The sequence below is a fragment of the Delphinus delphis genome, chromosome 11 (assembly GCF_949987515.2).
Source record: "Delphinus delphis chromosome 11, mDelDel1.2, whole genome shotgun sequence".
NCBI lineage: Eukaryota > Metazoa > Chordata > Mammalia > Artiodactyla > Delphinidae > Delphinus > Delphinus delphis.
In genome coordinates this window covers 54,503,549-54,529,573 of record NC_082693.1, presented here as the reverse complement: position 1 = coordinate 54,529,573, position 26,025 = coordinate 54,503,549, and the positions used below count along the sequence as shown (strand labels likewise).

At 39.2% G+C, this 26,025-nt stretch overlaps 1 protein-coding gene across 2 annotated transcripts in view; it reads right to left on the bottom strand.

Annotated features, from left to right (window-relative positions):
• RAP1B (RAP1B, member of RAS oncogene family) overlaps window positions 1–15,200 on the bottom strand; it is a 61,866-nt gene extending 46,666 nt beyond the window's left edge. For both annotated transcript variants that reach the window (XM_060025183.1, XM_060025182.1), the window contains exon 1: window positions 15,049–15,200. The gene's annotated coding sequence lies outside the window, so the exon portion shown is untranslated. The remainder of the gene's footprint in view (window positions 1–15,048) is intronic.
• Window positions 15,201–26,025: the final 10,825 nt, after the last annotated feature.

Below are 26,025 nucleotides of genomic sequence, written 5' to 3'. Positions count from 1 at the left end.
CCGCGGCATGTGGGATCCTCCCAGACCAGGGCTCAAACCCATGTCCCCTGCATTAGCAGGCAGATTCTCAACCACTGCGCCACCAGGGAAGCCCTAAAGCTACTTTTTAAATAAAAGGAGTTCTAACAGAAATCTGGACAATACATCTAGAAAAGTTAAGCATTTTATTAAATATGATTAATATGTGGCCTACTTTTAAAATGCATGGATTGATTTGCAAGAAAAACCTCTAACAAAATGAAAACCAAAATTAAGAGGTCAGAAACAATATGCTGCATAGAGGAAAGAAGTTGCAAGGGACTGGCAGAAGATAGTTAGGACAACTGGTAATTTCAGTTTTATCCCACAACGCCGTACGAACACTAAGTACCTACTATGTTCAGGCAGTACAGATACTAGATCCACACATCTTAAGCCTCCCCCTTTTAATAACAGGATGTTCACTTTGATACCACAGCATCTGATATTTAAAGCATACTGAGATGAGATTACTTTTAGTTAACACCACGACCACAGAACATGGTACTTAGGGTATTTGCCTAAGATCTCACTTGTACTGACAAATGAGGCAGATGTATGGGCCAGGCCATATTTTTCCTCAAAAAGCCCCTTTGGATATGCCTAAAGCATAAAAAATACTCAGTTAAGGCTTAAATAGTTCATGGCCAGAGATCTATGTATAATGTTAATTGTTGCATAACCAACACTTAACACAGTGCCTGGAATACAGAAGGCAATTATTTGTTGAATGAATCAAAACCAGTTTCTTGCCCTAGAGCAGGGGTTGGCTAATTCCAGCCCACAGGCTAAACTTCACCATGTCTGTTTTTCGTAAATAATGTTTTGTTGCAACACAGCCATACAACTGCGTACTGTCTATGGTTACTCCTACTAACACAGCAGAGTTGAGTGGTTGTGACAGAGAATACGTGGTCCACAAAGCCTAAGATATTTATTAACCGGCCCTTTACAGAAAGTTTGCTGATATGCCCTGGAAGAGATAAGGATAGATCTTGTCCATTAATTCACTGGTGGCAAATGGGTTTTAGCTCAAACAGCAACTCAAAATATTAATGGCTACCTGGAGTGCAGTGTTAATAATGATTCTGGACTCAAAGGGAAAGAGTTCTCAATTATCAATGTCTACTATGGTTTAGGGAAAGGAGAAACAGGACTGTAACTAAAAAACATTTGAAAATTTCTGCTGTAGAATATTTCACATAGCTAACATGTTGTCTGATAGTTTTACAAAGATGAATTAGTTAGCTGCAAAATAATACGCAAAAACCTCTACAACAACAACAAAAACCTTGAAAGGAATCACTGAGGATGGTCCACCTGAATGCTTAAGACTGTCTATCAAAAACAATTTTGGTTCTGGCATAGTTGATGTTGCTCTATTTTATAACATTCAACAGGCACCTTATACACTTAGTCAACAGATTCAGCTGTCAAGGCCATTTGTGAGGATGATAAAAAACAGTGTTATTAGGGGAACCTAATGTAGGACCCCAACATATCCCAAAACTCCATCAAGCTTTACAGATAAAACTGAAAAGGGCATCTTGGGTAAAGCACTATATTTTTACATTTGGAGCTAAATCTGATCTATTAAATCTGCTCACTTTGATTTTGGAAGTAGTTAACATAATAAACAGCTTAAGATTAAAGCATTCATGCCACTAGGGCTCTGCAAAGTTTCCTTTCAGATTTGTTTCAGAAAAATCCTTTGTGTCTTGGTCCTATGTTAAGTACTTGCACCCTAGCTACCAAGAGAGGCTGAAAAACCTACCATTTTCATTTTCTATAAAGCAAGGTTATACATCAAGACTCATTTAGGTCTGTATCTATTCAGACACTGATGAGTCTCTCTAAAGATAAATGTAAACACACACATCTGTATGTCCATATAATAAGACATTTTTCATCAGATATTATGTTTCTATTAGATGTAGCCTGGCCCATATGGGCCACACCCTGGCATGATAGGAAGTTAAGGAGCCAGGCATAGGGTATTTGAGGAGGTGGCAAAACAAAATCACTGATGGGAATGGTGGGAGGCGATGTCTCAAGGTCAGATCAAATTTAAATCTGAAGACCCAGAAGCCTGGGAGAAATTAAAGTGACATTAGAGCAGTGGTTTCTGTGATTATTGTAGGGAGTGGGAGTGTGTATGTGTGTGTGTAAGTTTTAAAAAGCACCTCTGGAAGATTCTTAACACCTCCCTTCCTCCTTAAGACCCTAAGACCTATATCCTAGCAAAGAAAGATCAGGGTCTATCAGAGCTCATATTATTAGTCTTCTTTGATTCCAAGTAAGTGTCCCCTAATTTAGCACAGAAAAGGAAGGTCTCTGTGTTCCTCAGGTCTCCAGAAATCAGTATTTTAAATAATCCTCAGTCATTTAAATAATCCACTCTTAACATCTTAGCTTCCACGTGTCACAGAAAAAAAGGACACCACCACTGCAAAGGGTTAAGAAGGTTAACCAGATGTTTTACTCTGTTCCTAGTGAAGCCACATTTTCTCCAAGTCTCCTGAATTTGTGATTCCAGAATGTAACACTTACACCGAAGGTGTTCAATAATGTTTGCTGAATAGGTTGCAGAATGAGATGATTACATCAACCACAGAGATATCCCCAGTAGTTAGGGAAAATATGTGCTTTCATGCATTTTAAGAAATCAAAGTGAGGCTCTTTACTACCAGCAGACAGACCAGAATTCAAGTTAAGGGTAAGGACTCCAGAACAAACCACACCCACTTTTATGACTGGAAGAATGCCACAAATATTTCTTTTAACATAGATACTCAGATTTTATAATACACCACCCTCCACAAGGATGGGGGAACATTTTTTAAACAATTTTACAGTCTATTTCAACACAAGGTTGAATTCAGAAATAAACAGAATTAGTCTTTCATGAGAGAAGGAACAAATGACTACAATTTTTTTATTTCATTTTACTGTTACCTTCCTAAGATTAAGACAAAGCTTAATATGACTGCCCCCAAATGCATTTGAAGCCATAATAAGAATGCCATAATTTCAGATTGTGGGTTTATAATCTGCATTACATTCTAAATGAAATTTCAAGACCAGGACATTCCTAATGGAAAATCCCCTAGTAAATGTGCCACAAGTTCAGAGGAGAAAAATTAACCAACTAACAAAAAACAGTAGAAGCACAGGTACTTCTCATAGTTTTCTCTAATAATTTTAACATCTTAATCTAATCAGCAGTTTATGCTAGTTAATGCCCACACTGGCTTGTGCAGCTAGCTGTCTTATAAAGTTGTTTTAGACTAATGTAACAGTTCTTCCTTTTATACTCTAGCCTCTTCAGTTTATTCAAAGAGGCATTTAGTACCCAGTATAATAAAGACCACTTAGAAAAATAAAAGGCACGCCACACTTTGTAAGCCATAAATAATGCTTACATTTGGCTTTTCCATACATTATTCCACTTACTTGCATAATTATTAGGTCAGTAAGCACTTTTATTTTTTATAAAGTAGTTTTGAAACATGCCTATCTTGGCAATTCTATAAGATACAAGTCAATATACAAAAATAGCACACACATGTCTTCATTCTTGGACATTAATATACACCAAATGAATGGATAAAGACAATGAGGACTGAATCTGGGTGTTAATTAGGTTGCAAGAATAAGGAGAGCAGTGGGGAAAACACAGAAAGCTAGCAGGCACTTCTTATAATCAATCCTGAGTTTCAAAGTAGCATCTTCAGATATTTACTTCTTTCCTTGTCAATACCAAGTGATTCCATCAAGGATGTTAAAACAGATTACATTAGTCCTACAGTATTCCTATTCTAACCTTCTCTTGTGCTCTTACCTCACAATTATATGTATTATGTAATTCTTACAAATCTATCAATTGGGACACAAACTGCAGGGTTTAAGACTTTAAAAACTGATAAAGAAGAAATCGCATCTAAAATATGAGCTCTCAAGCATTACACTTTTTTTTAACATTTACTATTTTCCAGGCACCTATATACACTGATGAATCTCCACTACTTCCAAACATTTAACCGGACTCTAAGGAATTAGGTGGTTCTCCCATACCTGTAAAGACTCATCACCCTCAGTAGTGCCTTCCACCCTGAGTCTGTGTCAAAAATTCCTTGGCAGAAACTGTTTCTAAGCTAATTGCCTCAAACTAACATTTTCAGACCTTGATGTCCTCCCCAAAGACACAAAGTAATAAAGAGTAAAGGCTTTCCAACTATTTCAGACCCACTTCTCACAGAAATTCTGAAATCAGAAAATCTCTGAAATCTGCAAGTTTAATTTAGCGGCAAAACCTGACCCAACATAAATTTTTTTCACAGCAAAACTTCACCCAAGCACTGATGTGCGGCTATTTAGTTTTTATTTATCCCATTAAGTGTAACTATTCATATTTCACTTTAGAAATATTAAGTGCTTGATTACTCTTACTAATATGCAAAATAAATCTTTCCAAAAAGTTCTGAATTCCAAAATACCTGGCACCAAGGGTTATATAGGTAAGGTATTACAGACCTATAATCCATTTCACAAACATCTACTAGAGCAAAATACTCTCTTAAACATTCTCTGCACTTTTCAATTTCTAAATTGTTGTCTACCCTGATTCACTGTTAGTCTAAAACTTACGTACCCTTTTAATATCATGTACAGATCCCACCTCATTTTTTTTAATTAATTAATTAATTTATTTATTTTGGGCTGTGTTGGGTCTTCGCTTCTGTGCGAGGGCTTTCTCTAGTTGTGGCAAGCGGGGGCCACTCTTCATCACGGTGTGCGGGCCTCTCACTATTGGGGCCTCTCTTGCTGTGGAGCACAGGTTCCAGACGCGCAGGCTCAGTAGTTGTGGCTCACAGGCCCAGTTGCTCCGTGGCATATGGGATCCTCCCAGACCAGGGCTCGAACCCGTGTCCCCTGCATTAGCAGGCACACTCTCAACCACTGCGCCACCAGGGAAGCCCCCACCTCATTTTTAATGTCTTCTTGGACTACGAAAGCCTAAAGGTTTTCACTTCTTCCTTTGATTCTATAAGCACTCATCTATATCACTCATTTGGGTATTATTATTATTTTGAACTATTTACATTTCATGATGATTAAACTTTCATGTCTTTGCTAAGAACCTTTTGTGCATAACTACTCAATTTAATCATAACATACAGCAACTGAGATCAACCAGCTCCAATTATAGGCAGTCAGATGAACGACTCCTCAAAAGACAGATGCCCTAAGTAATGAGGGATTATAGTTGGAAATAAATGTAACACTTAAAAAAATTAGTGTAAGAAGCAGCCTATGATGGGAATTAATAAGGACAAACCACTGAACTCTTCATGTATTCTTTCAATTAAAATAAAACAAATTTGAGCACTTACTATGTGTGCCAATTACCATTTGAGACTGTGTTGGAAAAGTGACATGGTGTTTCTTCTCTCTTGAAACATTTTCGAGGGGAAGAGAGGATAGATGAATAAATAAATATAATTATTTGGTAAGAACTGTGAAGGTAATAAAGAGGGGATAGTCCTTTATATAAGGTGATCAGGAAAAACTTCTCTGCAGATGAGACATCTGAACTGAGATGTAAGGTTCAGACTAAGGCAGAACTGCGGACAGCTGAAGAAAGAGCATGACAGACAGAAAGCAGTTGTAAGCACCAAAAACTCAAAAGGTGGTAAAGGGCTGGTGGGGTCGAGATCAGAAAGAAGTCCAGTATGGCTGGAGCTTAGTGAGCAATGGAAAGAAGATAAAGTTGTGAAGTAAGCAAGAACTGGACCTGGTTTTTATTTTAAGCCACTGGGGTAGGAAATTGGGACTGGAGGGTATTACATGATCTGGTTTACATTTTTAAAGGATGACTTTGTCTTCTGGGTGAAGACTGAGGAATGACAACAAGTTAGAAAGTTCCTGTAGGAGTCCAGGCAAAGATGACTGCGGCTTTAACAAGGGTGATATCACAGCAACACAGGATTTTAGAGCTCAAAAATACCTTAACTGTTAATCAAACTTTGTCTACATAAAGATAAGTTCTAAGAGAGGAGTTAACTTGTTCTAGGCTTCATGGCCTGTGCCAGAGGGAACTGAAGCCTAGATCACGCAGGTCAAAGTTACCACTACTAAACCATGCTACTTAAACAGGGTAGAATCAAACTAGTCAAAACTAGCACATCAGGACTTCCCTAGCGGTCCAGTGGTTAAGAATTTGCCTCTAATGCACGGGGTGCAGATTCGATCCCTGGTGGGGGAGCTAAGATCCCACATGCCTCGGGGCCAAAAAACCAAAACATAAAACAGAAGCAATATTGTAACAAATTCAATAAAGACTTTAAAAGTGGTCCACATCAAAAAATAAATACAGCATATTCTAAAACAAACAAACAAAAAAGCAAAACTAGCACATCATTTCTCAGTTTAGCCCTCATGCTCAATGGAATCAGTTAAAACTTATGAGAAAAAGTGAAATAAGTAAGTGTCCAATCCGAGCACCTGAAGGTTCAGAGAAAAGTGCATAAGGGCCTGTTGGGAGTAAAAAGAGCAAAAGTACTCTCAACTCACACTGCATAATTATGAAACTTCTACTCTAATACCATAATCTCTAACTGACAGAAAATATCAATTTATCCTCTACATAGGACCCACTGGTGGACAAGACGTATCAATCACTAAAGCACCGTAAGTGCTTTTCAAAGTGGAGTTTATCATTTTTGCTCAACCAGAACTCTAAAGTGAATAGCAGTAACAGCAGCCCTGCTCATTAGAAAGAGAACCTCTTAATCACCGTCTTCACTCTTTTCTGTTCTACTTCCTGCCCTTCCACCTCTTCACTATTATCACCATCATCACTTTCATGGAAACAATAGAAAACTTTTATAAATGCTCTTCCGTCCTTAAAAGCTTGCAAATCCTGTATTCTCTTTGTTCAACGAAGATCAAGTAAGGTGACAAGGCTCTTGGAGGAAAAAAAAACTTAAGTATAAAAAACCTAAAATACAGGGAATTTCAAACATTTTTCAGCTAGCAACTTAAACTATATAAGCAATAGTGAGTGGCAACTTTGTGACTAATTTGGATGTCCAGGACATAAAATATGATCTCAGTATGTTCCCTAATTCAGAACAGCTGACCAGTTAATTATTTAATATAGGGAGAACTAAAGCTTCCTATTAAATGAACGCCCCCTACTGTGGGATTAGCTCATGGGGGCAGGAATTCTATAGGGCTTATTCCCTGAAGCTATCCTGAAGCTAGTTTTTTACACTTATTTCTTCCCTAAACCACTCCGAATCTTTCTCTTTCTCTGATGCCAACCCTGTTCTTACAAACAGTGGTGTTCAGACTCAATACTCTCTTTATTCACACCCATTTTATTATTCCTAGGGAAATAACTGGCACTAAATTTCCAAGAAACTGGGTGCAAACTACAACTACAAACTACAAACTACAACTTATGTATCTTACTTCTTTCATAACCTGAAACTTGTTACTTGAACCAAATGCAGGTTGTCCTAAAAATCCTTTAAAATTTGGAATGGTCCTAAGACATGACTTTTATGAAAAGAGTTGTTTAACAAGGATTGCTACAATTATTCTTAAATAAACATGAAAAAGAAAAAACTTTCTCCCAGAAGGTAAAAACATTCTTATTTGTTTTGGAAAAGTATCTAGACAACATCAAATTCTCAGGTCAAGGACATCAAATTCTCAGGTCAAGGACACATGATTAAACTAGAAGTGGGAAAAAGTACATAGCTTTACTACATGAAAGCTACTACATATCCTAAAATTGTGAAAGTCAACTAATAAAAATCTGTTCAGGGTTATGTCAAAACTTGAACATATAAGCAACCTATCTACGGTTGAGTAATCAGACGTACAAAACAAGTATTAAAACCAAAAATTGACTTAAAAAATAACAATTACCTAATCTCCTACTGCAATCCAAAGTTGAATGGGGGGAATTCCCTGGCGGTCCAGTAGTTAGAACTTGGTGCTTTCACTGCCAGGGCCTGGGTTCAATCCCTGGTTGGGGAACTAAGATCCCACAAGCAGCGCAGCGCAGCAAGTTGAATGGACTGCTCAATGGAAAAAACTGCAAAGAAATTAAACTTAAAATGATTATATATTAATGAGATTCTAAGATAAAGCACATGAAAACACTGCCTCACATTTATCTATGGTTCCTATTCTTCTCTACTCCTCCAACAAAAATATGTTCAATATACTGCAAAGCATGGAAAAATGAGTAATACACACAAAAAAGTAAATAATAACCAGACATTTGGGAATATTTTAATGGCCTTTCAGATAAATGTGGATATTCTCCTTTGATACTATACCAAAACTCAATTGGCTGAAATATATTGGAATGGGTAACCTTATCAATAAACTCTACATTCACATTAAGACCCACTGGTCTTGGGGGCTTCCCTGGTGGTGAAGTGGTTAAGAATCCACCTGCCAGTGCAGGGGGCACAAGTTCGAGTCCTGGTCCGGGAAGATCCCACATGCCGCGGAGCCACTAAGCCCATGTGCCACAACTACTGAAGCCCACGTGCCTACTAGAGCCTCTGCTCTGCAACAAGAGAGAAGCCACCACAATGGGAAGCTCATGCACCGCAATGAAGAGGAGCCCCCACTCGCCGCAACTAAAGAAAGCCCGTGCGCAGCAACGGAGACCCAACGCAGCCAAAAATAAATAAATTAAAAAAAAAATGATCCATTGGTCTAGCTAGAACTTTGTTTCTTATCCTTGCGTGATCTTATAATATCATGCACTGGTGACTTGGAAAATATTGGCTTACAGAGTCATGTGGATCTTCAAATATTGACATATTTCATTATACATTATTTTAAAAATCATGTCCATTAACATCACCAATATCATCGGAAAAATCTTCCAAAATTCTAATTTTCCCTTGAAAACTAGAACTTTATCATTGCCCGTAAATACTGTCAATCTTTTCCTTTTAAAGATCCAGGTTCGCTTCTTGAGAAAATGTCAGTCTAATACCCAAGTCTGAAAAACTTCTTCAGTTTGTCAAGCATTCTTTTAAGTAAAAATGGTGTTCATGAAAAAAGTGGCTAATTCAGCTTGCAACTCAAAAATCACACAAATGCTTTCCTTAGAGGCAACCATATTTCAGTATGACAGCAGAAAAAGCGTTTTAAGCATACTTCCTATTTTGTCACAGTACATTAAAATGATATGTACAAAGTTGAGATCTGATAATTTTTTTTTTACTTCTTCATCAAGTGCATTTAGACTTTTTTTTAAACTGTGAGTGCATGGCACTGAAGGATATGTACCATGACTGCTAATACAGGGAGGTACTCTCACCTGATTTGTTCTTAGATGTCAAAAGTTTTACCCACCTTTGCTTTTGTACATTGGTATAGATGTCAACACAGAGAAAAGGCAAAGGACATCTCAGTATTATTGTAAACAGTTCTGTACTTGTAGACTCCCTCAAAATGTCTAGGCAATCCCCAGGATTCCTTGAACCATACTTTAAAAACCACTGAGCTACACAATTTATTTGGTCACAATCACAATTATTCTTCCTTACTTCTCATTCATACCTTAATAGGAATCTTAAAAATTAAGCAATCTAATCAACTTCAATTGGCACTAGCGATGCTACAGGTGAACAGAAGCTTTATACATCATCTTTCCCACTGAGGAAGCAAAGAGGTTCGGAAAGCTTACAAACTTTGCCTAAAATCTCACTGCACTGGTATGATTACAAGCAATACTTATTTTCTTCATTATACTTTTCTGTATTCAAAACACTTTAGTGCAAAATCTCAAGTTCAACAATTTCAAGAGCAGAATAACAGATGCACATGTTTATATACCTCATTACTATCCCTTGTTATTATCTGTACAGTACAGAATTCAAAGTTCCTGAGGAATTCCCAAGTTTTGCTATAGTTACTGAGGAGCTTAATGATAACTTATAAATCTTAGAAGCAGCAGCTATAACTATGTTAGCATAATGTAGTCTCACTGCAATCTAACAACACGTAGGTAACAGTTGGATGTGATATGCACACCACTTTGACACCTACAAACTATTAATTAAACAAAAAGAGCTTATATTTATAGTCTTCATTCCCAGTAACTAAGAACTTTTAGAAACTCCCCCCCCTTTTTATAGAATACAGTGACTTGAAAAATATATTCTAATAAGAAGGATAAATTATAGAAAACTCAGATAATTAGAATTTTGCATAACATTTTCCATTTCCTTTCTAGAAGCTTTTGCCAAAAAACTGTTATTAAATGGACAAACAGATTTTCTTTCATCTTTGTGCCCTTCCCACAAGGCAAAGAGGAGGAAAGCAACAGGTAAAGGTGATCCACCAATGGGGCAATTAGTTCACTGTATATTTTCAAAATAAAGTTACTTAACAAAATGCTAAGTTTTAAATAGAGGAGAGAAAACTATTTAATTAAAAGTACATATTTACTGAAATAAATATTCAAGGCAACTACTGAAAAACTCAGCAAGACGCTCCATGATGTAGCAAAAGTGATGATTCCAAGAAGTCAATAACTGAAAATGTTCAAAATTACGTATAACTACTTTTAATGGATGCTCTCTTCCTTTAACATCTTTAGTCTGCCTGTACAACAGTTAAAAACATTCTATCCCCACCACTGGAAAAGATTACCTAGCAAGTTATCTCATGGGATCAGAATCCAGCTTAAATTTAAAATGTCTCACTGAAATAAATAAATACATACATACATACGCACACACATACAACTACAAAATTACAAAACAGCATAACTACAAGAGTTAAGCGTTAGGAACCAGCCCAATATAAAATTCAAAATCAGAACGTTAGATAATTATTCTGTATAGTTAGACTAAGATTAATTTGAAAGTGAACACATTTCTAGTACCTGAGCACCTCATATATAATTTTAAGTGTGGTAATACTCCAGAATATTGTTCTGTATAGTAAAAACCAAATGGAAATTCTGCAATCTATGTTGTAATTTTTTATTTTTTATTTTTTGGCCGCCGCGCGGCTTGTGGGATCTTAGTTCTCTGACCAGGGATTGAACCCTCGGCCCTCTGCGGTGAACGTGGGGAGTCCTAACCACTGGACCACCAGGGAATTCCCCAAATATTCATTTCTTTCTTTTATAAGTTTTAAGGTTCCTTGGAAACTGTTTACAAATTTTGATCCACTATTGATGCAAAGAAAAATTCTTCATAAATCGCTACTGAAATAATAATCAGTTGCTGTTGTAGCCTTAATTTGACTAACATTGGGAATAAACACACCAGTGTTAGGAAGTATGGAGAAGTGGTATTTCTTTTTGTTAGTGGTGTATTTTAAGAAGTGATTTTAATTTTTTGAAGGCAGCACAGAAGTTCCTGATAGTCTTTCTTCTCTAAAATACAAATTCTATGACTAAAGGGATTGGTCTTAGAATCCAGTGATCAACTAGGTTCAAACAAAGTACAAGAGATTATACAGCAAGCCAGTCTTTACTGCAAATAGATAAATTCATCCTATTCCTTGCACCTAATGCTTCCATTGTGTTCATAACATTTCCAAAGGACTAATAAATGAAAAGACTTAAGTTCTCAAATGGTAATTAGTACCTTTAAGTACTATTGCAAAATATCTTAACACTGAAAAACATCAGGCTTTCAGCACAAGGGTAAGCCACAGTACAGACCTCCTGCTTGCTGAAAAATCTATCCAGTGTTAACAATGAATCATTGCATCAGCCAAAATATCTGTTTCTTAACTTTTTCTAAAAGAAATCCAATTTGAAAAGGGTAACTGTAAAAACTTCAGCCTAATCTCTGACTCTAAGGGTCTCAAAAATTATAGGAGGGGGAAGAAAAATCAAGGCATAAATTTAGTCACAACCCTATATGGTCTTACAGAGTTTAAGATCAATCTTCATCAAGATTTTCTATAGACTGAACATGTGACACTACTGCCATAATACAAAAGACAGCTTTTGAATATTCAGTTCATAAATACTAAACTATTCCTGGTGCCAGTCAAATCTAAACACTACAGATCAATACCCACCCCTTCTTTACCAATACATAACACAGAAACACATTATTTTGAGCCTTTGGGAAAATGACGACAAATGCATACCAGTAAGACCTTGATATTCAATAATAAAACTCCCTACTTACACTTTTGGAAGAAAAATAAACGACACCTTTGCAAAATCAGTCAAATCCTATTTGTATGAGATCCCGTTTCCCTATTTAATTTCACTGCCTTAATAAATATTGATCAAATACCTACAACAGAAGTCAAAGAAAACTGAACATGGACAGTTTCTCATTCAAATCTTAGACTTTATATTTAAAACAACATGTATAATTAGTTACTATGTTATCAATCTCTGCATAGGTCTTCTACCAATCTTGAATTATATTGGAAGATACACCTGTAAGATCCTACTGTACATGGATCAAAGTTTTTTATGATGAATTCCCTATCACACCTCGCTAGACCCTCCTTACATGGTGGCTCCTTACCATGGGGGCTCACTTTCCCTTTACACAGCTAAGAGAAAATACTGAAATTCCACAGTAAAGGACTGTTTTGAGGATAAAATCGAAATCAATTTGTAAACTTAAAATGGTTCCAAAACCAATGTGGAAATGTTTCTTTTTGAAGGAAGACAAAGTTCTCTTCAAATATCATCTCTTTAAATGTTTATTACAGTTAATCCCTAAATCTAAGTGCTAAACACTTACTATGTGCACAGGCAAGGTTCTAGTAACTAAGATACAGTAGAAAATAAAATGGACCAAGTCCCTACCCTCATGGTGTTTACATTTAACAAACTGGTATTGTCTCTGTGCAAAGAACACATCCTGTCCATGGACTCTATAATTTAGTGGGATAAGAAAAAACACATATAATGATAACAGGAGGTAGGAAGTGACGCTTGTCATAGAAAGGAAGAGAGATGACTTTCATAGGGTGGGGGAGGGTGGGAAGGGGCAGAAAGAGCAATCATTTTCATGAACCCACACCAAAGTTTAAAATTAAGCCAGTTTATTATTGGGTTCTTCAGTTGTATTCCCATACTTGGCACATTAAAACCAAACTGGATACACGTGTTTCAAAGACTTACTTTCCGGCTTCTTCAGATAAGGGAGCTTCACAATTTATTATGAATGACAAAAAGAAAATGCAAGTGAAACTACTTTCCCGTAGTGCAGAGATCAAAAGCACGGATGGGCTCAAATAAGACTATCATTCAGGGCTCTGTGTCCTTAAAGTTAATTCACCATTCTGATATCAACTTCCTCTCTTAAAACCTGGTAATGAAACTACCCAAATGATTCTACACTGTTTGACTAACGTACTCACCTTTTTTGGGGTATGATGGGACGACCATTCTCTGTAAAATGTAATTCACTATAAAAATGTCATATATTTCCCTCCAGGTTCTCTATTATGGTACGTTACTGTCCTACAAGTCAGCAGGACCACTGACTAGTTATCTTATCTTTTCCAGGCCTCAGTTTCCTCCTCCGTAAAATCAGAGGGTGGGACTGGATGATCTAAATAGCCCTTTCCGGCCCTTAAGAAGTCCCACGACTCCATATGACTCAAACACAATTCAAGGGTCAGCTTTTAGGAGTAATACCAGCCTTAAGTTAAATGAACGTCTACCCTTTTTATGTTACTTTTTGCTAAGCTAAGGTTTTGTTGAACAAGTCCAAATAGCATTCTAATTACAAAAAAGAGGGTTAAAAAATGAATTTACGAGTTGGAACCTTTAAGTTTTATAAGCATGATAAATTATATTTTAGATATTTATATATTAGATGCTGTGCTACTAGCAAAACAAAAATCCAATCAGGTTGAATTAATTTTAAAATATTAAAATCACAATCTTCATTTAGGGTCAACTTTCTACCCCGTTAAAAATGTGATTTCCCGTTACTGTAACACAGAACTGCTTATGTTCACACAAGAGCTGCAGGGCAAAAATGGTTCTGAACTAATAAAAGGGGGTGGGGGATCAGGAGAAGGGGAAGAAAATCGTCTGCTTAAACTCAGCAAGGATGATCTTTTCTCCAAAAGCCATCAGGTTTTTTTCTTTTTTCCACAAGAAATATTCGGATGGCCCGATTCATTGGGGGTAGTTTTAAATAAGATTCACGGCGCTGACAGCCAACGTTAGGATTACACACATCGAGATGGCGAAAAAGAGAAGACAAACTTCCTGGATTTTCTCTCCCTCTGTAAGAGAAAGAGATTTCCTCTTGCTGACGAAGGGAAAGGCCCCTTTAACAGTTTTTCTCTACGCGGTGGCCGCTGCCAGACTAGGTGGGGCTCCCTCCGCTGCCTTCCTCCTGCCACTTCCCGCAACAAATGGAGCAAACCAGCCCCGTTTCAGGCAAACTTTTTCCCTGTCAGGCTCGAGCCCGCAGGACGCCGGGGAGTGGTTTCCCCCGAACGCTCCTCGCCCCAGCTCGGGACTGGGGGAAGCTGGGTCTCCTCAAAGGATAACTTTCTGGTTTCCGTTCTAACTTCCACTCACACCCAGGAGGAAAAGAGGCGGCCGGCGAGGGGGCTCCGGGGCAGGGGGGACGAGTCTTACGGGGAGCCGGCGGGGGACCGCGGGCAGCGGGAGAGGCTGCGGCGGCCGCGGGCAGGAGGGAGCAGGCGGGTGGGGGTGGGGGGGGTCCTCGGGCTCTCACTTCCTCCGCCATATTTCAGACATTTGACCCCTTCCGCAAAGCGCGCTGTTCCCCCGCGGCGGCGGCGGCTCATGCCCGCCGGCCTGGGAGGCAGCGCACTCGCCGGCCGGGCCCGAGCCCTCGCACCACCTGCCGCGCTCTCAGGCCGCCGTCGCCGCCGCCCCGGCCCCCTGACCGCCGCGCGCGCGCCCCGCCCGGCCCGCGCCGCACCCCACCCGCTCCCCTCTGCCGGCGCCCGGCCCCCGCCCCGCGCGGCCACCGCCGCCGCTCCCCTCAGCGGCCACGCACGCACTCTGCGAACCTCTCACGCTGTCACCGGGTCCCCGCAGCCAGCGTCGCTTCGCGCTCCCTCCGGGTCGCTGCTACCGGCGCCACGGCGGTCCTGCCGCTACCGCCGCCGCCGCCGCTCCGGCTGGCTTACACGCCTGACTCTGGGCGAGGTTTGGCGGTGTCGCCTTGACGTCAAGCGTTCAGCCTCGCTCTCGCTTCCGCCCGCGGGCGGGGCGCGCGGGAGCGCGGCCGGGAAGGGGCGGGGCCTAGGGGAGGGGCGAGGGGAGCCGAGGGGCGGGGCCTTCCGCGTCCCCGCAGCGCAAACCGGGAGCGCGCAGCGCTCTTCGTGGCGTTTCACCCGCGGTGTTTTTCTCTCCCTCTTACTGCCTCTTCGGCCTTCCCTCGGCTTTCCAAATCCTAGCGGGTTACAACGGTGCGAAGAGCTTAAAAACCGTACGAATTCAAAAGGTGCCTTTCATGCAAACTGTAATTCAGTCACCAACGCCACCAAACATTTGGTGCTCCCGTACTCCTTTGTGCTGGGGAAAGTGGCTGGAGAAGTAACAGCGCTCAATTTCCACACCTAGAGCTCCCGTGAGGGTGCCTTGAATAGGGCACAGTCTTTTTCATTCTTGAAGTGGTTTCTCGTGAATTGTCAAGCGTCTTCACCCAGGACAACTCTTTGCAAATTATCCTGTCAAACTCAGTTAACTAATCCAAGATTCCAAACAACTTTGTACCTAAATCAACTATTTATATGAGTAAAATAAATCGCACATTTAAATGCGTGACTAGAGTACTTTAAAGGGTTACCCATAGGTGGTCTATGATGTAACTACTGGGCAACAGAAAGGACTTTCTGTTCCAAATGCCTTGTTTCAAAAAGGGTGGGAACTTAACAGTGGAATTTACCATTATTAGAGAAAAGACTAAAATACGACTACCCTTTATACAAGATATTAGCTTTTTTATGAAAACTGGGTTTTGATGGGCAAAAATATTCAAAGAGAGAGCAAAAATATTCAAAGATGGGCAAATATGCAGGGAAAAGTAGGGGTTGGGGGGTCATTAAAGGCTAATTTTTGCTTAGTTCAGAGTTTAACTGGGCCCTGTGTTATAAGGCATTCTTTTTTTTTTTTTTTTTTTTTTGCGGTACGCGGGCCTCTCACTGTTATGGCCTCTCCCGTTGAGGAGCACAGGCTCCGGACGCGCAGGCTCAGCGGCCATGGCTCACGGGCCCAGCCGCTCCGCGGCATGTGGGATCTTCCCGGACCGGGGTACGAACCCATGTCCCCTGCATCGGCAGGTGGACTCTCAACCACTGTGCCACCAGGGAAGCCGTATCAGGCATTCTTCAAATAAATTTTTATGAACTTTTATGAATTTGGAAGATGAGCAAAAAATATGATTAATTTCACTCCTTTTAAGAATACTAGTAATTGAAAACTAAAGGAACAGATAAGAATGAACTATAATTATCCTAAGTTTTCTGTATAAGTGCTTTCTAGGTGTTTCACGATTTAGGTTAACTGAATATGTTGAATATTTTGGTAATTTCTGTTTCCTTAGAAAAACCGTTTTTTGATGGGAATTTCAAAGGCACGTGTCAGAGCAGTCTGTAGGAAATATTGTAAATTCTGAATGAATGAATTTCAAATAAATTGACTTTACTAACTTTTCAATTATTGCATGAAACTTTGAGAAGTCTGAAAGCCTGAAACTGAGTTCATGGGAGAAAATGTTACCTGGGTATACTGTTTTTTCTTGTCTCTCTCTCTTTTTTTTTTTTTTTTTGCGGTACGCGGGCCTCTCACTGCTGTGGCTTCTCCCGTTGTGGAGCTCCGGAAGCGCAGGCCCAGCAGCCATGGCTCACGGGCCCAGCCGCTCCGCGGCATGTGGGATCCTTCCGGACCGGGGCACGAACCCGTGTCCCCTGCATCGGCAGGCGGACTCCCAACCACTGCGCCACCAGGGAAGCCTTCTCTCTCTCTTTTTAACTCTTTGACCTTTGTGCAATTGATTTTCTTTTTTCCCCAGAAAGAGTCAGTTTCAGAAGATTGGAGCTAGGATTATTTAGAATTTGAGAGAATATGTAAAATAGTTAGATTAAAAATACATTTGTTTTCTTCTGTTACACTGGAAATCGTTTCACTCGTATTAAGCTATTATCTCTATGCAGAGAATGCCAGACTGTACATCTCTTAAGCACCGAACTCACTTATGGGTTTGAGCTCCTCGTTCCTATCCCCTTGAAAACTTCACCAGGATATTCCACTGGCAACTTGAACAGGTCATGTGTGCAAACTGAACTCATCACCTTTGTCACCAAACCAGTTTCTTCTCCTTTTGTTAACTGTATCACCATCTTTTAAATGACCCAGTCTTCAATCCTGATACTCCTTTTTCTGCCTTTCCTGAAACCATCAGTCAATTGGCACATCTATTAGATAGCAATTCATTTCTACTGAGACCACACTTGTTTGGGTTGGCATTACTTCTCAACTCCTGGACTTCAGGTGAACCTTCCTACCTTGCCTGTGGCCTCCTGTCTGTTTCTGCTGTGATCCATTCTACACATTGTTGCCAGATGAATTATCTTAAAGCATACTGACCAAGTCACTCTCTTTGCCAAAGAGCATTCATTTACTCCCCTGCCCTACTGAAGTTAAAAATCCTTGTATCTTATTTTTCCCTTTCACTTAAAAAATGCCTTACGGTCAGGTAGACTTCTCATCTTGCCCAGACATAGTGCTTTCCCACTTCTCTGGTGTGCAGAGGTGATTTCCTCTGTCTGGAATGCCCCTTCCCACCTCTGCCCGTTATTCAAGGTCCATTTACTTTCTCCAAGAAAGAGCACCTTTTCTGATATTTCCAATTTAATGTGGGCTCTCCTCTATTGAATCCCCATAACACTATTGCTCTCTTTTTTTGTCACTTGTTTTCTACCCTCCTCCTAGAACAAGGGCTTGCAAACTTTTTCTGTAAAGCCAGATAGTAAATATTTAAGGCTTTGTGGGCCAGATGGTCTTTGGTACAACTACTCAATCCTTTGTTGTGCAAAAACAACCATAGGATACATAAAGAATGAGTGTGGCTGTATCCTAATAAAACTTTATTTATGGACACTAATTTGAATTTCATGTAATTTTCATGTTTCACAAATCTTCTTTTAAAAAAAAAATCATTAAACATGTGAAAACTATCCTAGCTCATGTCTGTAACAAAAACAGGCTGTCATTGTTTGCCCTTTTGTACTCAGGGCCAGCTTCGGGGGCATGTGACAGGGCCCTGTGCTTAGAAAGTCCCCATGATCCTTTTCATGCTCTGATGGCACCATCTTGAAATTTTTAATGATTTTTCAACAAGAGGTCTGCATTTTCATTTTGCCCTAGGTCCCTCAAATTATGTAGCAGGTCCTACTGGTACTAGGAGATAAAGTCCATAAGATAAGGATAAATATTTCTCATGTTTGGTATGGTGGTTTTCATATAACAGGCATTGTTGAATTTTCTGTTCCTAAGGTACTGTGGAATAGTGGACAACACGAGAGTCAGAGTTCAGCTCCACTGCTTATTAGCTGCATAGTCTTGCACAAATTCCTTAATCGTGTCGAGGCATAGTTTTCTCATCTGCAACGTGGGGATATATAACCTCTGCCTTACAGAACTGTTGTAAGAGAAAGTAGAGAAAATAGCCATGTCTTAGCCCCTGAGACTAGAAGAAGCTCAAAATTAGTTTTTCCCTCTTTAGGGGAAGTGAATTAATAGTGTGCTCACCCATAACTCTTGCTGTATTTAACCTGATATGGTATTTCTGATTTTCCATGTATTTGCCTCTTTAGAAGTTTTACTTCAAATACCATTAGTTTCATTTAAAAAGTCCACATAAGTAAAGGTCTTACTGCAACTGCAAAATTAGATTTAAAAAAACCTTCACACTTACAATTTTCCTAATTAATGGTTAATGATTATTTGCATTAACAAGAGTCATGCTGTTTAACTTCCAATTAAGCATGGTTATCAGTAGCATTGAGAGTCATTAACCCTAAATATTATTATGTTATTTCATTCACAAATGAACAATATTGAAATTTGATCCTTCAAGGCACATTGTTACTGGCTTTTCCCTCTGTCGTGTAAGTGTATGTGTGTGTGTGTGTGTGTGTGTGTGTGTGTGTGTGTATAGTATATGATTATATAAAGGTAGTTCTATTTCTTTGCAACACCTTGCATAGCTGGGGTTGGAGGTTGAGAAGGATAAGAGGGCTGCTTGTTGATACAAAAGAGGAAAAACAATGACTTAAATCCCAAGTTAGTTTTGTTCTGTTTCCTTGGTCTAAGATTGTTTCAAATGCTATGCAGTTATTTTAGAAATTCTAGCACTTAATCACATGAGAGACCAGGTAAGAGCATATTAGATCATTGCTATTATAGGAGAACAACTCAGGACTCATACTCTCCTAGGGTAGTTTGTGTTTCTCTAAGATTTCTGTTTTGGGGAAACCATGTACTTATATATAAGAAAAATGAGGCAGTTTGGCATGTTTTCTACTCTGTGTAATAGCTATAATAACTGCTTATTTGTCTCAAGACATATTTCAAATTCTGTCTGTACTCTCTTTCAGCAGTTGTAGTCTTGACCGCCAAACCTGCCTACACCACATTAACTCTAACAGTTCTGTGATTTTGTCATTGATAATGTCTATGGTGTAAGGAATAGATTATACTTAAAATTTCCCCCTTTCTTAAGTTGTAGCTGAGAAAAACCATACAAATGAAAATGACATTCCCAGAGCCATCATGTAAATGAATGTTGAAGTAGAAAACCACTGGAAGAACCAGCTTCATGAAATTCCCCCTGTCATGAATTTTCAAAAGAAATTTAAGTTAAGAAAATCTTCAAAAACCGCATATAAATACTTTCAGAATCTGGGCTGTCTCCAAATCAAACAGCTAATAAAATCATGCCAAAGATGCTCAAGAGTTAGGCATCCCCTTAGAACTTATCATTATGATAGTCCTGGCTTCTACTCCCAGTCACTCCCAAGTCTTGTGTATGAATCACATACCTCAATAATGATGACCAAATTTCAGGAGGTTGGTTTGAATGATCCATTATACAGATGAGAAGCCTAAAGCTTAGGAAGGCTAAGTGACCAAGGCTATATATAAATATGTGGGCAGAGCTGAAATTTATATCTTAGTTTGCCTGCCTTCCTTTGGCACCATGCTGTGCTATTATTCCTCTGTTAATGCTGTTCTTTCAGCCAGAAAATCTTTCCTGTCTCTTTTGTATTTATCTAAATCTTAGTCATTGTTCTAGATCTAGTGGTTTCTTGCTTCTCTGAATCTCCCTAATAATTATTGTTTGTACCACTCATTTGGTACTTATCAGACATTGCCTTACTTAAATTGCTTTTGTCTTCTCTCTATCCTGAGATCCTTGAGAACCAAAAGCATATCTTACACTTCTTTGTATTTACCATACTGCCTGGCATCACATATTATAAATAAAATGTAGTGTGGGGAGTCTTGCTAATCTTGGTGCGATTCTCCAAGCTGATCATAGTGGATTTGTGACCTCTGGCCGTTATTTAACCTTTCAGAGTTTATTAGTAATCTTTAAAAATGTACATAAAAGTATCTAAAGTGTAGGGTTTTAATTTTTTTAAAAATAAGGGACCAGGGCCTTCCCTGGTGGCGCAGTGGTTGAGAGTCCGCCTGCCGATGCAGGGGACATGGGTTCGTGCCCCGGTCCGGGAAGATCCCACATGTCGTGGAGTGGCTGGGCCCGTGAGCCATGGCCACTGAGCCTGCGCGTCCGGAGCCTGTGCTCCGCAACGGGAGAGGCCACAACAGTGAGAGGCCCGCGTACTGCAAAAAAAATAATAATAATAAGGGACCAGGTATAAAAACGGAAGTAATACAGGGTAACAGTTAAGTGGATTGGCTCTGGAGTCAGATTGCAAATTCAAATGGAGGTTCCATTCATCTTAGGGAATTTACTTCTGGTGCCTGTTTTCTCATTTGTAAAATGAATACAGTAGAACCTACATTATGGTATTATTGTGAGGATTAAAAGAGTTAACAATACAAATAGAATAGTGCCCACCACAAAGTAAGCACTCTGTAAATGTTAGGTACGTCATCATGAAAAGATTCTCTATAAATATTGGTTCCTACTACATCCTCTGGCACAATAAAACTTTTTACAAACATGGTAAGAGTTCAACAGATCCTTGTTAAACTTTCCTTTTGCTTTGCTTATGACAGTTCTCAGTGAAGGATTGGTTGTGTTCTAAAGTTTCTTTATGTCAGTAGTTTGTAACTCAAAAATACTTACGCAGTGGAAACAATGCTATAAAGTTTATGGTGTGGGTACCTTAAAATATTATCTGATTATTAAGAAAGCTGAAAAAAAAACCTGTTTTAATCCATTGACACTAAAAACACAGTTCCAAAAGTACTATTTCAACTGCTACTAATCAGCATTTATAACACTGTTCCCTTAGTTTTCATGGCACCTTATTCTTGGGGTTTTGTTCTTTTCTCTCTAGCTTTTTCATCTCCCCCTCTTTATGCTATCCCTTCTTCCTCCTGACTTTTAAGGGTCGGAGTCCCCAGAGCTTGATTCTGGGTCCTTTTCTTCTTGGATACTTTCTTCTAGGCATTTCTAGTCTTTCCCATGGCTTTATATGCCATTTAAATGCCAGTGGCTCTTAGATCTATATCTGCAGTTCAGACTTCTTTGCCAAGCTCCAGTTGCATAGGGCCAATTGCCTCCTGGAAAGCTTTCCTTGGTTGACCTCTCCAAATATGCTCTTCCTCCAGGAATCCTCTATTCAATAAATGGTACCAGCTCCCTAAAACAGAGAACTATCACTTCCCTCTGCCTTTTCCACATATCAAATTCTTCACCAAATCCTGTTGATTCTACAGTTGACCCTTGAACAATATGGGGGGTTAGGGCCACTGACCCTCCACCCATTCGAAAATCTGAGTATAATTTGTAGTTGGACCTCCTTATGAAGAGGGTCCTCCAGATCCCCAGTTCCTCATCAGCAGATTCACCCAACCTCAGATAGTGTAGAACTGTAGTATTTACTATTGGAAAAATATCCTCATAATAAGTGGCTCCGTGCAGCTCAAACCCATGTTGTTCGAGGGTCAACTGTACTTCCCAAATCACTAAAATATGACCACTTTTCTCCATATTCATTGTCTGATTGGTTTATGTACTTTTGCCCTTCTTCCCATCCATTGTCTAAAAGTGGTCTTAATTTTTTAAAAAAGCTTTTTATAATGGAAAATTTCAGTTACACATAGAGGAGCCCCTATGTACACATCTCTCAGTTTCAACATTATCCTAATTTTTGCTACTCTTGTTTCATTTGTCCCCTCCCTTTTTTTTTCTAGTTGGAATGGTTTAAGGAAAATCCTGTAACTAATTTAGTATGCATTTCCCACAGATACGAACATTTAAAAAATATAACCACAATGCCGTTATCATACCTAACAAAATTTTAAAAGTTTCCTTAACAAAATATAATACCAGTCCAAATTTAAAATTTCCTGATTATATCAAAGATGGCTCCTTACTGCTGGTTTGTTCAGTTTGCCATCCAAAAAAGTCCAGACATGATATTTAATTGTTATGCCTCTTAAATCTCTTTCAATCTCTAATAGCCCCTCCTCCATTTGCTGAGTGGATGACCATTTGTATTCTACTTTTGTGCTGTGCCTTTCCTTATCTTTCAGCTTCTCTATAAATGATATCACTTTTGGTGGATATCTGTGGCAAAAATCCTATAGGCTTGATATTATACATCTTTATCTACAAATGCTAGATTGAGAAAGTAAGGACCTCCCTTTCACATATTTACATTATGTGAAGAAAATATGGAAGATGGATTGAAAACTATTCATTCATATCAAAATCCAGATAAGAAGTGCATATACTACATACTAAGAACTTATCTCACTCGATCCTTTAAAAAATCCTTTGAGTTTTTTATCCCCGTCCTCAGGTTAAGAAACAGATTGAGAGAGGCTAAGTAAAAAATATGGGGCTACGGTGTCAGTCTGAGACAGGGCCAGGCCAGACTTGAAGCCCTGGACTCTTTTTCCCAGGGACTCATTGTCTCTTCATCCAGTCATGCTGCTGTAGTAATAAAGTAATGAAGTAATGAAGGATGGTTTAAATAGGGGAAAAACTACCAAAAGACAATTCTGGTAGATGCTTTACCAAGATAAAAATTAAAAAAAAAAAGAGTCCTACCCGAGTCTATATAAGGGGGAGTAGATTATTTTGTTGTAAGGTGAATATATTTGAGAAAATAATTACTCAGTGGGATTCTGATAAAAATTGGTAAAAGTCTGATGAAAGTTGAACAGTGGCAGAAGCAGCCTTCTAAGGGCATTTGTCTCTGAGTGCCCTCCTGCTCTATCTGATTTTGTCCATTTCTTTTTTCTTTTTAAATTACATGCTTTTGTCTTTTTAAGACGGACTTTAACATCACTAATGTGCTTATACATTTCCTTCCTGCTTCGCTGTAGGCCTCAGAACCACAGCTTCTTTTCACTAGGATCCCTTTCCTCTCCTAACTGTCTCTATCTAAATTCTTCAGTGGCTTGTCATGTCCTTAATGCCTAAAAAAGCTTGTCAAAAGACCATGTTAGCCAAGGGAGAGAAATTATTTTTAAGATATATTGGCCTGAAAAGTTCTGTTTCACCAGTCTGCCTGCATGTGCCTACATCTACCCCAGCTGTGAGTTAGCCCAGCCTCCTCCTGCTGTTCTTCATGCTACTAGCTTAAGATAACACAAGAGTCTCCCTAGCTAATTACATGTTTATAACTGATTCATAAATGGAGACATCCACAAACAACAAACAAAAAGCAAAGAGTAACTGACCAATAGCAAAGAGAAGGAAAGTATTTTAAATGTCTTGGTTAATGGATATATTCCCCCCAAAATTGAAATGTCAGGGAGAGTAGATTACTTTGTTCAGAGCAGCATTGCTCACAGTAGGCAAAAGGTAGAAGCAACCCAAGTGTCCACTGATGGATAAATGGAGAAACAAAATGTGGTGTATACATACAATGGAATATTATTCAGCCTTAAAAAGGAAGGAAATTCTGATCAGTACTACAACATAGGTGAACCTTGAAGACATTATTATGCTAAGTGAAATAAACCAGCCACCACAAGACAAATTTGCATGATTCCACTTATATGAGGTCCCTAGAGTAGTCAAATTCATAGAGACAGAAAGTAGAATGGTGGTTGTCAGGGGCTGGCGGGAATGGGGAGTTAGTGTATAATGGGTACAGAGTTTCAGTTTGGGAAGATGAAAATATTCTGGAGATGGATGGTGGTGATGGTTACAGAATAACGTAAATGTACTTAATGCCACAAAACTGTACACGTAAAGATGGTTAAATTGGTAGATATTAGGTTACCTATATTTTACCAAAACTTAAAAAATTGGTTAAGAACCTGGGCTCTGGGTGAGAAAGCCTGGGTTCAAATTCTGACTCCATCACTTATTAGCTGTGAGAATCCACACTATTTCCACATCCTGAGTTTGAGTTGCTTCATCTAAAAAATTGGAATAAGAAGAGTACATACCTAAATGTATGACAGGGAGAGCAACAATTCCTAACCAAATCTGTCTCCTCCCCAAAAAACAAATAAACAAAAGCCTTGTGAGGATTAAATAAAACAGTCTATCTAATATCCTTTGTACATTGCCTTGCACAGAGTCAGCACTCAATCAATGTTAGCCACTATAATTTTATGATCATTTATTTACATTTAAATCACTTTTAAAGATTAGATGGGTAGATTTTCTTATGTGTTTTAGAAATTTACTCCAGATTTAGATCTCTTAATTATGTGACTCCAGGAGGGTGATTTCAGTATCTAGATCAGCTACAAGGATAGCTGATCCAGAGATACTGATGAATAGCATGAAGTTCTAATGAGTTTGCCAAGTTCAGTGGAAAAACAAAGGTATTGGAGTAACGATAAAAGTACCCCTTTATGTTTGGGAAATGAAATTTTCAGCCACTTTCTCTCAGCTCTCCGAAAATAAGTAGCAAGGAAAATAATATTGATTTTTGAGTATCCTGAAACTTGAGATAGTTTTTCAGTTGTCTGGTAACATTTGTTGTGTAATCCAAGAGATACTTGCCAAGTTGCAACCGCAGGAAAATTTCCCCCAGCCTAGATCATGGCTCCCTAGGAAGTTGGCCACTGAGTATATATACATCTGCTAACTTGAATAATTACAGAACCATAATTGTGAAATGTCTCAATTTTACACTCAGCATTATGATCCCTTTGTGAATAATTGTGTGTGTGTGTGTGTGTGTGTGTGTGTGTGTGTGTGAAGGAGAAACAGTGGAAAAAGCCGTGGAGTTACTGCTTTTGGAAAAGGGTAAACCTGAATAATACAGAGGAGACAGTGTGCCAGGCTTTTTGTAAAAGAATCCTCAACCCTTCAACATTGCCGCTATCATCATTGCATTTTAAAGACGAGGAAACAGGCTCAGAAGTTACCTGTGTGAGCAGTGAACTGGAATTTGAAAGTAGGTTGATTTGACTCCAGGCTGTGTTCTTTCTCTCAAACCACACTCCCCAAACCAGAACTTCTTGCCACTTGTTACTGTCACTGGCGCTAGTGTCACTTTTGGAGCTGCTCAGGTTCTGAAATCACCTTCTGGAGACTGCTGCTGTCCCTGGACGATTGTAATGGTGGCTCCTGCTTACCAACCCACCCTCTGCTAAGAGGAGGTGAAACAGAGGGCACAATAAAGCCCCTACTGCCCAGAAATATTCCTTCTCCTCTTTTCTGACCTGCAGTGGCCACTATTAAAGCCACTCAGTTTGGAAAACAAAAGTGCCATTATCTTCAGAAAGCCCCTGTTTCAGTATACACATGCTACCTGGGAGTCAGAAGCAGGCAGAGATTCTTCCAGCTCTCTCTCTCTGTCTCTCATTAGCAC